The sequence below is a fragment of the Silene latifolia genome, chromosome 9 (genome assembly GCF_048544455.1).
Source record: "Silene latifolia isolate original U9 population chromosome 9, ASM4854445v1, whole genome shotgun sequence".
NCBI classification, from domain to species: Eukaryota; Viridiplantae; Streptophyta; class Magnoliopsida; order Caryophyllales; family Caryophyllaceae; genus Silene; species Silene latifolia.
Genome location: NC_133534.1, coordinates 79,845,659 through 79,864,165, shown reverse-complemented (window position 1 = coordinate 79,864,165; position 18,507 = coordinate 79,845,659).

Below are 18,507 nucleotides of genomic sequence, written 5' to 3'. Positions count from 1 at the left end.
AATGTTATAGATGATGGTACTATAACATTGAATCCAAATCAAGGTGTAGAGTCCGAGGTTCTAATCGGCTCAAACACAACACCCGGATTGAATTCAGGGGGAACTTCTTCTAATTCCGAACCAAATGAAGTCGGGTCAAGCTCAAATAACGATGAAGAACCAAGTACTTCAACTAAATGGAAATACAAGAATTCACACCCCATGGATAATATTCTTGGAAATATTAAAAAGGGTGTTCAAACAAGACGTTCCTTAAACAACTTATGTTCCTTCTACTCTTTTCTATCCATGATCAAACCAAAGAATATAAATGAAGCTCTCGCTGAATCAGATTGGATTATAGCTATGCAAGAAGAGCTTCAACAGTTCGAAAGAAACAAGGTTTGGCATTTAGTTCCTAGACCAAAAGATCGTTCAGTCATTGGAACTCGGTGGGTCTTCAGGAACAAATTAGATGATGCCGGAGTCATTGTCAGAAACAAAGCAAGATTGGTGGTCCAAGGATATAATTAACAAGAAGTAATAGATTATGACGAGACTTTCTCACCTGTTGCTCGTCTTGAAGCTATTAGACTTCTGATAGCATTCGCCGCACACAAGGGAATGAAACTCTTCCAGATGGATGTCAAGACAGCATTCTTGAATGGTTATTTACAAGAGGAAGTCTTCGTTGAACAACCCCTGGTTTTAAGAACATCAAATTTGAGGATCACGTGTTCAAATTGGATAAAGCCCTGTACGGATTAAAGCAAGCACCTAGGGCTTGGTACGATCGATTATCTAAGTTTCTACTTGACAGTGGATTCAGTAGAGGATCCGTCGACAAAACCCTATTTCTAAAAACTGAGGGTTCTGGCCTTTTGGTTGTTCAAATATACGTCGATGATATTATCTTTGGATCGACCAACCGAAGCCTATGCAAATATTTTTCTGAGTTGATGACTTCCGAGTTCGAAATGAGTATGATGGGAGAATTGAAATTCTTCCTAGGTCTGCAAATACAACAAACTGATGAAGGCATTAAAATCCATCAACAGAAATATGTCAAAGAATTGATTCGGAAATTTGGAATGGAAAATTCACACGCTATGCCTACTCCAATGGTCGAGAACAAGAAATTGACATTGAATGAATATGGTAAATCAGTTAATGAAACTACTTACCGTGGGATGATTGGGTCACTGTTATATTTGACCGCAAGTAGACCCGATATTATGTTTAGCATATGCGTTTGTTCGAGATATCAATCGTCTCCCAAAGAATCGCATATGACGGCCGTAAAACGAATTTTACGTTACTTGATTGGAACGACCAACTTATACCTATGGTATCCAATGGAGTGCAATTTTGATCTAGTCGGTTATTCCGATGCCGACTACGCAGGATGTTCTCTAGACAGAAAAAGCACGTCGGGTGTCGCCACCTTTGTCGGACCGTGTATCATTACGTGGGGTTCGAAGAAACAAAATTCGGTCGCTCTCTCAACTGCTGAAGCCGAATATATTGCCGCAGGACTGGTATGTACTCAACTTTTATAGCTTAAGCAACAATTACGTGATTATAGTGTTGACGTAGGATGTATTCCTATTTTATGTGATAATACTAGTGCGATAATAATTTCTAAAAACCCCGCACAACATTCACGTACCAAACATACTGAAATAAGACACCATTTTATACGAGACCATGTTGAGAAGGGGAATATAAAACTTGAATTTTGTAGTACTGAAAAACAATGGGCAGACATTTTGACAAAATCATTTGCTAGAGAACGATTTGAGACTTTACGGTTGGAAATTGGTTTAATCAGTGGTACCTAAGCTTCTATATTTGTTCAATCCTTTTATGACTGACTAGATAAGTTAAAATTGTATGACTGTGTCCGTATATTGCGTTGCATGAATAATTTCGTTGTAGGGATATTTTTATCATAAGATTCTATTTGTTATTTGGAATTTAATTGTTATACAAACTAATTCCTTATTACAATAAATATAACACACCAATTCTTTTATTTTTTTAAATCACAAAGAATCTTTCCTTTTGCAAATTCATGTACACGGCTCACACAATAAATTTCCTATACAAATACAAATTCCTTATACTTATCCTTTCCCTATCAAATCTATCCCTTAAATTCCTATACCTACCATAATTCATACTCCTAATTATATACTTACCATATTTACTCTCCACTTGTTAACCCTAGCCTACACCTATATCTACCCCTTGCGTGTTAACCGTCCACCCAACCCCACTTGCATACTTTTCTTTCTCTCAAATTTTTACCATCATCACAATTCATCTCCTTTACACAAACCATCACCATCACCTCCTTTTTCAACAATCACCATCATCATGAATTCATCTCATGCAAAAAATACTCGATCCTCAACCCGTCACCACCAAAACCGCCCATTTCCTAACCAAACATGACCTCTACCACCACATGATCCTCATTCCATTAATTGTCCTTCACCACAACCAAACCAAAATTCGCCCCTGTTTCGTAGTCGGGACGAATCGGTGTCCGAAGGCAAAAGACGTCGTCTTTTCAAGGGTAAAAATAAAGTAGTTGTTGGTGATAGTGAAGTTGTGGAGGAACTCGAGGTGATAGTTCGGAATGGTGTTGCTCGTACCTTGCTTAGGGATGCTTCAAAAGCCGCGACCAAGGAAGGGTTAAATCGTGTTCGGCTTACTCATGATGAAAGCATCCTCGTTAATCGAGTTTTGAGGTATTCCATTCATGGTGGTAGGTACTATCCGAAATCTTGGTTGGTTAGTGTTCCTGCTCTTGCTTTCTTTGTTAATTTTCTTGATTTTCAAGGGTGGAGTCACATTAGTCAGTTTTCGGGTCCTGTTTACCCAGTTGAGGTGGTTCAATTTTTTGCTAGTGTCTCAATTAAGAATAGAGTCTTGCATGCGGTTGTTAATGGCGTGGATGTGACGGTCTCTGTTTCGGATTTTTGCTCTGCTTTTTCGGTTCCCGATGAAGGAATTGAATTAAATCCAAGTCTTGAGTGGTCTAATGTTGTGAGTGAAAAGGAGTTGTTAGTAAAGAAGTATTTTGAGGAGATGGCGGAGGGAGGTAATATCGTGGTTCGTCCTCTCTCGGCAAAAATCAAGTTCCTCTTGAACGTTTTGTGGAACACAGTGGTGCCGAGGAGAGGAGGCCGTGATAAGGTGTCGAGTTATGAAGCTATAATGGTTTATTCAAAGGTGAATTTGGGTAGTGTTGTCTTGCACCGTATAATTCAGACAAGTCTTACGGTAACTAAGGAGAAGTTGAGCACCACAATCGATTTGTCATATGGTATGTGGATATCTCGATTGTTGGAAATAAAACGAGTAGTGGGGCCTGACAGTTACGGTGTTAGTGCGCGGGACTGTATGTGTGACAAGTTGATCAAGCTAATGGGTCTTGTTGTTGATGGACCCGAGTTGCTTCTTGCAAAAGATGTTGAGAAAGCCCCGGTGGATTCGGGTTTGGGAGCTATCGAGTCAAAGTTGGAGGGGTTTATGAGTGGCTTAATGGAGAAATTCGAGGAGCATTCGACTAATTTGTCTACGGTGTTGTCACGGGTTGGACCATCTCGGTCTTTAGACTCGGGCTTGGATGCTACTCGGGTGTACTCTTGGAAGGAGGAAGTGGACAAGAGGTTAGCGGGTTTTGAGAAGGATTTGAAGGCAATTCGTGGGGAAGTGTTCCCACACGGTGATCGTCTCACCTTCCTTACGAGTCAGGGTGGAGCTTTGGTGATGCACAAGAAAGCCATGGCGAGTGATCAAGCACTTACGTTGGAGGCCACAAAAGCTCTTTCCTTGAAAGTGCTTAACTTTGAGAGGAGCATTGGTACACTTTCTCAGCTGGTTCTAAGCTCGTTTGATCGTCTTGATGCCTTAGAGTATTTTACTAGGCCCGACTACGTAAACCCGTATAAGACCCGTAACATTTGATCTCCCTGCCTTACCATAATTAGCCCTTACCTTAATTAGCTTTCTTTTTATTTCTTTTAATGGTGTGTTAAGCAAACTTCTTATTCGGCCCATTTTGGCAATGCGCTTGTGGTTCTGGCCCAAGTGTTTTATTAGACATGTGTTCATTCGGCCCATTTTGGCTTTAAACATGTTTAATTCTTAGTTTGTATGCTAATTATCTTTTGGATGCTTATAGTTTTTGCGTGTTATTACTATTTCCTATGACGTTTTATCTCTTGTCTCGTCTTATATTATTCTAGTCATTTTTGATTTGTTCTTAGCTTTTCGATGATGTCAAGAGGGCGAAAGAACGTCTATAGTAAGCATCTACCTAAGCTTGCTCCTTGTCAAGACCAATTGTCTCTTAAAGTCCTTAAGTTTTGTTTTTTTGCAAAATTGTATTCATCTTGCGTTACTCTTTATTACCAAGATAACGGTATTATATTGAGGGGGAACTTTTTACTTATTCACAAATTTAGGAGACTTGCCATCATCAAAAAGGGGGAATTTGTTGAACCATATAGTTTATATGTTTATGTTTTGATGATGTCAAGGTGTTTTACATTCTATATACTTGTTGCGTGTAATCGTTTGTTAAGTATTTTAGAACTAATCTATTACGAGCAACAAAGAAGATTGTGACAATTGCGTGAGAAGTTCAAGCCTTCGTTCAAGATCAAACAATTCAAGATTCATTCAAGAACTATGTGAAGGCGAAGCTCGTCTAAAGATTAATCAAGCTTGGATGATGACGTAGCCGATACTCGAAGATCTCCTTGAAGATTAGAATAGTATAGGTGATTATCTCGTAATGGTAATCAAGAATGAGTTTCTTGAATTAGTAAAGTTATAGCTTTACAGCTATAACATTACTAGTAAAAGAGCTTAATGTTATAGCTCTTCTACTATAACATTGAAATGCTGAGTTTTTGTACACGACTTATAATTGTTTCGAAAATTGTTTTTTTAATTGTTTAAAGTTTGTTTTAAATGTTTTATTGAAAGTTTTTATATGATAAAGCCCGGTTTAGTGAGAAGTGCGGTTTTATAGTAAACGTTAATTGGTAGTCATGATGGATCAACTTATGAGTTGGACTTTGCTACTAATTAGGGTTTCTAGATAGCCTCTCTTAAAACCTAAATTCTAATCATATGTTAAGACTAGGGTTTGCACGATTCACGAAGCTTATGGGCCGTGGTATCTCGTGTTGTCTAGGGTATATTAGGTAAAGATTTTATTCTATAATAATATCTTTACATATCTTATATATCTTACTTAATATAATTATTTATGATTAAAGATATTCTTGTTTTAGGAGATCTTATCATAATCTAAGAATTTATAGTAAAGATAATAATTGGAAAGATTATATTATATCTCTTTGAATATTCTTTATTATCTTTTGAGGGCTTTTAGGAAAGAGATAATAAGAAGATATGATTTGTTTCTATATCTTATTATTTCGGCTATTAGGGTTTGACAAAACCGTGTAGCCTACTCTTTCTCCTCCTATAAATACTTTGCTATTTACAACATCTAAAAGAGAGACCTTAAGCATAAAAATTGATTTTAATTTTTACAAAGCAAACCGTGTGTTTTAAGCAGAAAAACCGATTTGCTATTTTGAAAGGTCGTGTGTCATAAAACTCGCATACTCGTTCTTCATTTATCGTTATAAGATAATAGTGCTTAGTTGATTTCTTAACTTGTTCATTAACGTGAACCTTTGTTAGAATCATTAGTGCTTTCTTATTAGCGTAAGTTAGTCACTCGAGTATTTAACGGTACTCATTGAGTTACAGCTAGAGTTAGTTGTACTAGTTGGGTTAGTAAATTTGTAATCCGTAGAAAGGTACTAAATTTATTAATCGAGAATAGTGGACGTAGGTTTCGACTTGTGAAACTGAACCACTTCAAAAACCGTGTGTCTCTTCGTTCTGTCGTTTGTTTCGTTTATTCTGTTTACTTTCATTAGTTGATTAGTTAAAGTTTAATCAATAAACTTTAAATAATCAATTACATACCCACAATCGAAAAAGCTTTAAAAAGTTTTAAATCCTCAATTCACCCCCCCTCCCCCCTCTTGAGTATTTTGGATCAATAGACTCTTCAATTAACTTATCAGTTAAGATAATTGTCCTATAGGTGTGACCTTAAGGGATCAACTGATCACCACCGTCAAACGACAGTAACGTCAAACTCTAGTCAGCCAATCGTTACCGATTAATGTTGATCAGTTGACAATATATTGAATCATCCCTTGTGTATTATTTTATATGAGATTTAAATATGTGATCGCACTATTGTTGAGGACACATACTCCAATAATCTCCCACTTGTCCGAGACAAGTGGGCGTCACCAATTCTCTTGTCTTATTACTATCTCCCACTCAATGCAAGGTGTCTTGAAAGTCGTACTTGCATTTGATCATATCTAGAGTGGTTTCCTCGATCTGGAGAGTAACTGTTTGACCGGAATTATCTGCCGTAGATAACTTCCGAGTGTGGCCACGCATTTCCAGTTTACTACTCCTCGAGTGGCCCTGAGATTTAGATAACCCTGACAAGGGGGTGGACAATTTCTATCGCACTATTCCCTTCGAATAGCCACAGCTCATCATGACCCAAAAGATGCCCATTTGCACTCCATATTCGGAAGTCGTGGAGCAAAAATCAAAGTCAATCAGAAACTGTGCCACCTTGGGCGAACAACCTTTAGTCAAAGAATCGACTAAAAAAGAATACTATAGTAGCTCTCGCCGTGACCAGGCCATATACAAAATTACCAGAACTCTATGAGCGAACACTGCTCGACAGAGTGTCCCACACAGTCTGCCTATGTGATCGACTAGCTAGTCATCTCTTATGACCCTATGATACTTGAACTTGCCATCAATCGACTCACACTCTAGTCACTTGGAGACGTCACCTCATATAAGCAACTAGGGGCCAATACTATGTTAATCCAGTTCACTTTAATAGGGTTCAATGTTGTCCTTATCACCTATTTGGATATAACAAAGTAATAAAAGAGTTTAAAATAAAACTCAAACGATGAATGCATTATCACAAATGTAAAATTAATACAATATCAATTACTACATAATCTATAATCCATTTTTAATTTTGTATATAATCGTACTTTTCAATTCAATTGAAATTGCATGACTTATCATGTTAAGCCTATAAGAAGGCCTTGGTTAACAAGTTTTAGCAATATCTTGAATCTTACTTAACCTCATTATATACTGTTTCCCTTCGTTATCTATAATCTTGTATTATAAAACCTTTTGAGTACATGTTTAGATCCAATCTAGACATAGGCTCTCTTGCCTTAGGATAGCTCCCGTTGTCCTCACAGTGTTTGGGATTCATCCTTCTTGCATATCTCATAGATGCAAGTGTACTCAAGGGATCAACCCAACACCACCGTCAAACGAGAGTAACGTCAAATTCTAATGAGCCAATCGTTACAGATAAATGATGATCAATTGAAATATAATCTCCGTTGTATATTTCTCATTGTTCAACTGCCTAGAACGTTTCTCGCAGATTTACTCCTCAAATAATCATAGCCAAGATGGTGTTCCAACCATCCTTATGTGTTTAGAATATGGTTTTTGTGTAATTCATTGCACATAAATCCAACAATTATTTCCAAGCATTTAGCTTCATATCTTTAGTACTTCTTGAGTACTAACGAATGAACTATATGGTTATATAATGACTTTCACTAAGATTCGATTTTAATTTCTCGTCATACTCCAAGTGTACGAAGTATAAGAATAGAGATACATCTTAGCATAATAAATTAATCCAGCAGCGGAAGCAAATGGATTCAATTTCTACATGTTCAATATTTTTGAACTTGTCAAGATTCTTATTAACATAATAGTATTAACTTTATGCTAATATCCATCGAACTGGATATCTTAGAGATGTATTATTCTTCTCTTAAGTCTTTCATCACTCATAGTGGTCAATATGTCATTCACATATAAGACTAATAATACCACCCTACTCCAACTAAACTTCTTGTATAAACAAAACTACTCGACAAATCAAGAAAGGTTTATTACATGACTGAAACATACCATTCAACTCATTGACTTCTACTTAAGATTTCTTCTTAAGTTCGTATCCTACCTTAGGATAGTTGCGATCTACAAAACTCATGCAAGATGATTTTAAAATCCAACAGTCAAATAATATTTTGAAATCCGAATTTAATAAAACGTTGCAATTGGTGTAAACCTCTTACCACCAATCAATCAAGTTACGTAAACATCTTAATGTTTATGTTCAGTTCGGACTTGTGTAGAGTTGAAACTAGATAAAGCATCATAATAAGTTACAGGTTTGTTACTTTCAAAAATAACATGACTCCTTTCCACTTGGGTTTTGAAGAAATATTTACTGATTTTGACCAAGAAAGAACATTTTCCTACGTCTTATGATCAGTCTGTGGCTCTTGAAAATTTTCTCCCACTCTTTCTTTAAAAAATAATCCTCTTTTCTTAATAGACAGCATCACGAGCCACAAACCCTTCGTTCTTGTGATCATGTAGAAAAAATGAGCACATGTTTACTATCGAAACAAGCTACAATTTAGATACCATGCCTAACCATATCTCATATGAAATGTAGATGATTGCTTTAACTATGTTTTGTTTTAGTGGAAAATTTAAATGCCAGACAAATTTTATAACAGAAACTACATCCAACTCTATTGTAAAGAGTCAATCATATCATATAGGATTCTTTGTCACTTTCTAACACACCTTATCTAATATTATGTGCTTATGATGGTGAACTTATGATACCATATCACACTCTTTTTACTGCAAATCAAAGTCATTACTTTATTGTTCCCTACCTTGACAAAGTACTAATACTTTGGTTTTATAATCTCTAGGTTTTGTTACTTTTAAAAAATTCATTGAACTTATTCAACTAATTTATCTTCTTACCTCATTAAGTGGATACCAAGTATCTACCTAGTTCGTTAGTAAAAGAGATGAAGATGTAATTGATACCCGTCGTTGTGAGTACCAAAAATAAGATTTATAATTTCCTATTAAGACTAACCTAGGCTAGTGGTAACAGGGTCGAACCACAAGGAGGCAGACGTAATTTCTAGCTGTCTAATAAAAGTATAAGGTAACAATTGTGGGGGTTGAATTGGATTGGTCTATAGCTAGGAGTAAATAAAGACAATAAATTAAAAAAACGGATCAAACAGATAAAGAAGGGGTACTAGGATGATCGGTTTGTTATAGCTTCGGCGGCAACATACTAAACAGGTCTAAATAGAAACACATGAGGCGGGAAATAAAGAGGTCCTCTCGGTCCACTCTTAACAAATAACATCTTTCGATCTCGCTATAGGTCCCTAATATCACTAATACTAACATTCATCCTGAAAAGTGATTTACGGTCTAAACTTTACCTATCTTTCGATATCAGTTTAGTTTAGTCATTTTAATTGATGGTCGAACAATTGTCCCTATCTCTCGATCTAATGGGTCAGTCATATCCTAAACATCCAACTAGTCGTGTGCACTCGATTCGTCGAATAAAGAATTAAAACAATTAAAACGAAAATAAAAACCTCACGTGGTCAGTCGATCGACCGGGTAGGGTGGTCGATCGACCAACACGCGAGTCAGGCCGTGTTCTTTATAATGCCGCCTACGCTATAATTCCCCTACATCCTAGCACAATTGATTTAGCTACTCATGCTGATGGGTATAACAACAATAAAACTAATGAAATAAAGAAAAGAATGAATACTTGAAACGATAAAATAAACAATTGACATAAACGATGATAAAGGTTTCGGGAGACTAACTAACAATTCTATACTATAAGCAATAAAGTAATGAAACTGAAAATAGAGCAGGAAGAATACCGAAATTGCAGAGGAACGATTGAGAAACGAAAATTCCGATGCTAAACAATATTCCAAACCCTAATTATCAAACTAAATGTTACTGTATAAAAACTTGATTAAAAACTGAATGAATATTCTGAGGTTCTAGGTTACGTTATATAGCAAACATACGTAACTTTTATTATCAAAACCTAAACATAATGGGCTTGCGCTTCCTCGGTCTTTTAATTCTCGTCTGGGATAGCAGCTCGGTCGATCGACTGATGGTAGTGGTCGATCGACTGATCCTCAGTGTACAGTAGCTTCTGGAACCCGCAGGTTGGTCGATCGACTGAAGGCAGTGGTCGATCGACTGCTTGAGCTGCTACTTAACTTCTATAATCTCGTGGATTTGTCTTTTGGGCCTCAAAATGCGCACCAAGCTTGTTCCTTAAGCGAATACTTCACGCCAAATGCAATGCAGGATACTCGGGGATGGATTTAGCTCGATTTCCGCTGGATTCTTCACATTTCTGCAATAATGTACAAAAATACGGAAGTAGACGGAAACAGGGAGAAATGTAGCATAAACTACATGAATGAGCTCTGAAATGCGTGTAAAATGGGATGTAAGACATCATATAAAAGACACGCATCAAACTTCCCCAAACCGAACCCTTGCTTGTCCCCAAGCAAGAACTAGACTCGATCTAATTACCTAATGGAACGAGTTCAATCTCAGAGCGAAGTGCAACATGTAAAACCTAAACGAATTTAATGCAATAACCAATGATCAATTAGCAAATGAATCATGCAAACGAGTTATGGAGTCGTTAAAACTACTGAACCGTCAACTGTAGAGACTCATCAAATTGGACTCTCACGGGTCGCTCGTATCACTCAATAAGCACAGGTGAAAAATGTAAGATAGAAAGAAGAAAATATGTAATGACTCTCACCTAACTACGACCTATAAGAACATGCCTGCAGTCTAATATGAAAGTAATCTCTACAACCGTACATTTGCATTCCAACCAACAAGAGACCATGACACATGCCGAGGTATATATGTGGATATGTGAGGTATGGGCAAGAAGAGGCAAAACATTTATGGAAATGTGGAGGTACAGGTGATCAAGCTAGTACTGAAACGGAACCATATGGCAACATCCAACTTCTTGCTCAAAAACAAATGGAACGATGCTATAGTAAACACAAATCTCACAATCTCCAGGTATGAAGGTAATCAACTAACTCCCCATAAAATATGAATAATACATGGGAGCAAAAATCGCCAAAAGATAAAGGCTTGAATTATGCGAATTGATTCTTTCTCTTCCTCTCGAACCTCAGTCGATCGACCAGAAGGGGCAGTCGATCGAATGCACGAACAGTACAGAACTGTTTTTTTTTCTTTTCCGAATCATTTTTTTCATCTTTTTTTTTTTTTATTTTTTCTATTTCTTTTTTTTCTTTCCTTTCATCTTCCCGACAACATCTCAAACATGAGCATATGCCACCAAAAATGAAGTAACAATCCCGAAAACTAAACTACTAGCTTGACAAGGGCAGGCTAAATGTAGGATGTAGTAATGGGACAAAAAGGCTATTTTTGGCAGTGTGGAGCTTATGGGCAAAAATTAATAAAGGAAAACCTCTACCACATGTGTCAACTAACCACAGACCGAATGCGTACATGTATTAAGCAGATTAAGTTCATATTTATGCACATTTATGTGACATGCCTCATAAGGAGTACTACTCACATTCCTAAATAAACTGGTCATAGATGTCACCAGTTATAGGCTCTAAATCTCAGAAAATGATGTAGTTTGCCAATTTTCAAAGTCAAGTCTCAAGTCCAGCAAATAATTAACGAAAACTCGTAGATATGCACTTATACGATTCTACTAATAACATGTTGATAAGCAAGGCTCAGGCAAAACAGGTGCAAAATGCAATATCATCCTTGAAATACTACCGTTCCGACTCGGCCTATATGCTAAAATAAACGTGCATTTTATGGAAATTTTTTGAAAATTTTCAAATTTTTTTGAATTTCGGCATTATATAAAATGAAATGAACAATGCAAAACAGAATGTAAACGTGAATACAAGTAAATGATATGCGACGCAAAACCCTTCCCCAAACCAAATCGCACAATGTCCCCATTGTGCAAAATCATGTAATGAAGAAAAGAGAAATGGGAATTTGCGAGAAAATGAAATAAAAAAGACATGAAGTGAAAATCGGGAACTTACAAGACTTTCAGCGCAGCAAAAGGAAACCTCCCCAAACCAGCGTGAGCTAGGAGGTTTCAGTAGCCAGCAGTGCTACTAATAAGTACCTGAAAGATAAATAAAACCCACGCATAAAATCGAGAAAGACAATTTTGAAGCGGTAAAATATGTGCACAAATGAGAAAATTAGAAGAAAAAAATAATTTGACAGAAAGTAAAGTGGAGTAGAAAAACTCCCTTAAGTCCGCATATCGACCAAACACAGCAGGGGAGAGGTCGTGAACAGGTACATCAGCGTCCCTGGTCGATCGACCAAAAAGGGGCAGTCGATCGACCAATGTCTCAGGAACAGTAGCTCCTGGAAAGTGCAACTCAGTCGATCGACCACTGTAGCGATCGATCGATCAAAAATCTTCTTTGTATTCCTTATTTCTTCGTATTTGCTCAATTACTTGAGCTAATGAGGTCTAAAAACCTGCAAGTGCACAATAATACGCGCCCAAAATTGCGCAAAACCCAAAATAAAGTCTCAAACGCATAAAATCCTAAGCAAGCAGAATAAAATGCAAAGTTTCGCGCACACAAAAGCAATAAAAAGTGTCTAACAAAAGCAAATAAAAAGTAGTTTATAAAGAGCTCGATCAACTATTAGTTGATCAAGAATGGCCACGGTATGGCCCACTTCGTCGGCTTCTGGCTACTAGAGGTAGCCTCAACGGTGCTTATTTGATCTGCTGCACCATCCTTAGCTTCCACGTCTGCTGAACTCAATGGGTCAATACTCTCATCATCTCCCAGTCGATGATCTCCTCGGGCTTGTCAGAATCCAAATCAGACTCTCTGGCTTTGACCGGCTCGTCATCAACTTCCTCATCAATTCCATAGCTCAGGCAACCAAGACCTCCTCTTTGAATGATCGGCTTCTTTGATTGAAGCAACTTGCAGCACTTCCTTCCCAAACCAGCTCCGCAACATCTAAAACAAAGATTCTTCCTCCTTTTTGCTCCCGATGTCTGGGGCGGAGGTGTCAACACGAAGTAGTGATAGAGACAGGCAATTCGGGAAGCACAAAGTACGATTTCTTTTCAGAAACCGTATTACAAGTCACGAGTGCCACATGGGGTCCTTTTTCTTAGCAGAGTTGGGCAAAAACAATGGAGTGCTTTCCCACTTTGAAAGTCAAGGTTCCTAGACCGACATCTATGATCGCACCAAAGAAGTGTGCGAGAAATGGCCTACCCAAAATAATGGGAATATGGGCATCCTCGGGCATATCAAGGACCACAATGTCTACAGGGGAAGAAAAACTTCCCTATTTGGACAGAGGATGTCCTCTAAGACTCCTACGGGTTGGACCGCGCAGAGCGATCGGCCATCCGGACGGTCATGTCGGTCCGCAAACCTAGTCGTTTAAGCTTCCTAGCTAGACTCAAAGGCATGACACTTATACTAGCTCCTAAGTCACATAATGCCTTCTCAATAGAGAAGGTACCTATATTGCAAGGAAGAGAAAAGCTACCCGGGTCCTCTAGCTTATGGGGTGCGGTGTGAGATGAGATAAGAGCATGACTCTTTGGTTAATGCGACAAAGTATGGACATTTTCAAGTGACTTTTTCTTAGACAGATTTGTTTCATGAATTTAGTGTAGGGGCACTTGATTGACCAACTCAAGGAAAGGTACTTGTACATTCAAACTACGGATAACCTTTTCAAATTTATTGAAAGATACTTGTTCCTTTGTCGGCACTAGTCTCTCCGGATATGGGGCTGTAAGAAGTACCTTAGCCCTCTCCTCTAAATCGCGCGTGCCGGTATCCGTGGACTTAGGTTGAAAGTCCACCACCTTCTCCTTATTGAAGCTCAAACCCTCCTCAGACCGTCTCAAATGTGAGCCATTAACCGTCATCGGATCGAACTTCGGAGCCGGGACTGGCCCATCAGCACTCGGGTCTTTCCTCAATATTTTCGGGATTGTCGTGCCCCGAAACAAATGATCCCTCAGATTATCGGGGATTGAAGGACGAAATTTCTCGCTATCGTGATGATCTTGGTCGATCGACCACTATCCTCGATCGATCGACCGAGGTGTACAGATTCGAAGCTCTTTGTATCCCGCATATCGTCGATCGCCGGGTATATCGATCGATCGACCGATATACCTGTAGTAGACGCCTTTTTCTTTGAATTATTCGTTCTGACTTTCTTTTGACTCGTATCGCCTCATTCTTTTCAACAGCGTCCTCGACCATGGCAGGCCCCTCCAGGGTGGACCCACTCCTCAATGTGATAGCGTTTAGGGTCTCCTTTTGGTCGGTTTGAGTCGGTAAGTGTCCCGGAGCTCGAGTGGTACTCTTACTAGCCAATTGAGCAATTTGGCTCTCTAGTAGCTTCATCCCGGCCTCTCTTGCTTGGGACTTCTTCAAAGAACAAGTTCTTGAACTCAAGCAAAATCGAAATGTGGGATTGTTGTTCTTTCTTGCTGCGGCACATAAGGAGGTTTTTGATATTGTTGTTGCTTTTGATGAGGGGGCACATAGGGTTGCTGCTGCGGAGGTGGAGTTGGATTCAGGACATTCTGGCTACTCCACCTCAGGTTGGGATGAACATTAGGCTCATAGTAGGTGTTTGTCCGCCTATAATGTTGAAAGGCAAAGACAAGACTCAAAGGGACTAGGGCAATTCTTCAAACGTGTCCCTCGGCTCCGCACCTTTCGGGCACGAAAGGACCGTCGACACAAAGCATTTACTTGGTAAATACCCCCCTTTGAAGCTCCTCCTAATTCATATTTGTCAAATCTCACATTGAGAGCTTCAAGTGTAGCAACAGAGGAAGATTCAGCAGCTCTCCTCTGGTTCCCTCTGGAATTCCCATACTAAGCCTTGTGGGTGGCTAGATCGTCGATGATCTTCCACCCCTTGGTCTCTCCCAAGTTCTCAGCAAATCGGCCATTGGCTGCAGCATCCAAAATAGCCCCATGATCGTCATACAGCCCATTATAGAAATGATTGCACAAGCTCCATTTTTCGAAACCATGGTGCGATATGGTTCGCACCAGCTTCTTAAATCGGACCCATGCCTCGTGGAAGTTCTCATCCGGCCCTTGTTCTAAACTCGTGATTTGAGCTCTAATAGCAATCGTCTTTGAAGCAGAAAAGTACTTCTTGTAGAATGCCAATGCCAAGGAATTCCAGTCGGTGATCCCATGAGCAGCTGGATCCAGATCTCTATACCACTCCCTTGCAGCATCACGGAGCGAGAAAATGAACATGGTCTCCTTGATCTGGTCTTGGGTCACGCCGGCTGGTGGGGGTATAGAACAGCAGTAGTCAATAAATGCCTCCATATGCTTAGCTGCATCTTCATTTGCAGCTCCCCCGAACTGGTTTCTCTCAACCATACTAATGTATGAAGGCTTTGGTTCGAATTTCCTGTCATCTCCTGGTAATTCGAACCCCTTATATAAATTTACAAATGTTTGTCGGCTCGAATGCCTAGCTATACTCGCTTCCTCGGCCATGACTGGAATTTCTGGAGAAGTGACTGTCTCTACCAAGAGGTGGAAACGGGTAAAGAATGTGGATCTTCCTCGAACAGCTCGTTCTCGTAATAGCTTGACAGAGTACTCAGCTCTTCCTCTGTCGGTAATATCCTTTGTGATCGTCTCAACTCGCGCATAGATTTCTCAATCTCAGGATTGAATGGTACTAGTTCACCACCCTGTGACCTGCGCATAAGAGGAAACTACAAAAAGAATATAAGAAGAGTTTAAGGAACAGAAGTCCCTTAAACTAAGAAAGACTAAATTAAAACAACTAAAAATTAGAACTATTGCCTCCCCGGCAACGGCGCCAAAATTTGATACCCGTCGTTGTGAGTACCAAAAATAAGATTTATAATTTCCTATTAAGACTAACCTAGGCTAGTGGTAACAGGGTCGAACCACAAGGAGGCAGACGTAATTTCTAACTGTCTAATAAAAGTCTAAGGTAACAATTGTGGGGGTTGAATTGGATTGGTCTATAGCTAGGAGTAAATAAAGACAATAAATTAAAAAAACGGATCAAACAGATAAAGAAGGGGTACTAGGATGATCGGTTTGTTATAGCTTCATGCAAAGATACTAAACAGTCTAAATCAAAACACATGAGGCGGGAAATAAAGAGGTCCTCTCGGTCCACTCTTAACAAATAGCATCTTTCGATCTCGCTATAGGTCCCTAATATCACTAATACTAACTTTCGTCCTGAAAAGTGATTTACGGTCTAAACTTTACCTATCTTTCGATCTCAGTTTAGTTTAGTCATTTTAATTGATGGTCTAACAACTGTCCCTATCTCTCGATCTAATGGGTCAGTCATATCCTAAACATCCAACTAGTCGTGTGCACTCGATTCGTCGAATAAAGAATTAAAACAATTAAAACGAAAATAAAAACCTCACGTGGTCAGTCGATCGACCGGGTAGGGTGGTCGATCGACCAACACGCGAGTCAGGCCGTGTTCTTTATAATGCCGCCTACGCTATAATTCCCCTACATCCTAGCACAATTGATTTAGCTACTCATGCTGATGGGTATAACAACAATAAAACTAATGAAATAAACAAAAGAATGAATACTTGAAACGATAAAATAAACAATTGACATAAACGATGATAAAGGTTTCAAATACTCATGCTGTGGTAATTAGCAAGAATGCAATGTCAATGTCATAGACATTCAAGAAGGAATATGTTGGAGTCACACGACCAACTTTCTTGATCTTTACTTAATGGGGTTTGTATCTATTTTAGTGTCTAACACTTTCTCTTTTGAGCCTAGTTCTATCCTTAACAATTAAGATAGGTGCTTACTTCTTATCGCTCCCACTGACTTCAAGAATTTCTACTTGATGAAGACTTATCTTCATATTAATTCCTAGTTAATCATTCACAAGGGTTAACTCTATTGTGGTATTTGGTTAATCAAAATTTTAACAAATCAATTAACCAATTTAACATTGTCATGTTCTTAACTAATTAAGTGCTTGATGACAAGTGTTTAGGTTGAGCAATAAGACTTTTGAACCGTGGATGCATAGAAGATATCATCAAAACATATTTTGACTAATCATTATTTCTATTCATACTTCTTCACAAGAAATCATACATAGGTATGTTAGGAATTTAAGATGCTAATCTTATATAACATAGGACAATTTCTATGGAGTTGTATGGAATAGAACGATTCCTATGGATCTAGTTTATGCCTTATTTAAACGGTTCAATTGAGGCTTTTGGAAAGGAGATTCTATTTGTCTTTAGCTGTAGTGGTTTAATGGAGACATAAGTAAAAAAAAAAACGAAATAACATCGTATATGTCAAGGAGCAAAGATATAGAACAAATTTAAACAACGAAATAGTGGGAAAACTAGCATTCATCGTAATATATGAAAACTTTTAGCAACTTTTAGCATTTATATAATGACCTCCACCCAATTATATAAACGATTCCAAGATCCAAATTCATACTAGCTCGATTGTGGGACAACGGTCCCTCTACAACCTTTACTAATACAATTTGGTGGGTTAACTCATTTAACTGATTCTACACTTAGAACTCTCGGTCGATGAAATTACATTAAGTTCATCTTTAGCCCGAACTTATGGAGACAACGGTCCCTCTAATACTTTCGTTGAGATCAACCAAATTTCGAAATGTAATAACATTTTATTACCCCACTTACCCAACGTTAAAAGAAAGCATCCCGGTATAATATTTCAATACCGTATTGTACCCCTAATAAAATTGGGATTCATGAGTTCCTACTATTTGGTAAGGCTAAGTCTCAATTTTTAGAAATGTGAAGGTCTTGTCAATTTATTATCTATCTCTTTTAAGTGAACTAAATTAGTGATCTATCGATAATTATAATTGACAAGGTCGAGAACTCGATTTAGAAAGATATGCATGTGATGTTATGGCGATTTGGCATGCATGCAAACATATAAAAGAGAACATGTAAAGAAAAGCAATTTCCTAGTATGACCTTTCCTAAAATATAAAATCCAATAATCTATTACATATTCGAAAAGCAATTCCTTTGGTCCCTTGAACTTCATGTGACACGCCTCCCAAGGAAATACCGTCTTGATCGGAACTCCTTTCCGAATGGCTCCGTCTTTAGGAAACTCCGGAATTGCAAAAATAATAATAAAATACATAGTTATTCCTATTATACATTTGTAATAAAAATTTAAATCTATTAAATTACAAAACGGTGATGCGAGATCACAATAAAATTACAACCGAATCGATATTCCCTTATATTACGGGTAATACCAATTAAAAACTAAGGCCATACAAAGACAAATTACATGATTCAAAATTACATAAATTTAAATGACATGCATCTATAAAAATATGCAGCATTAT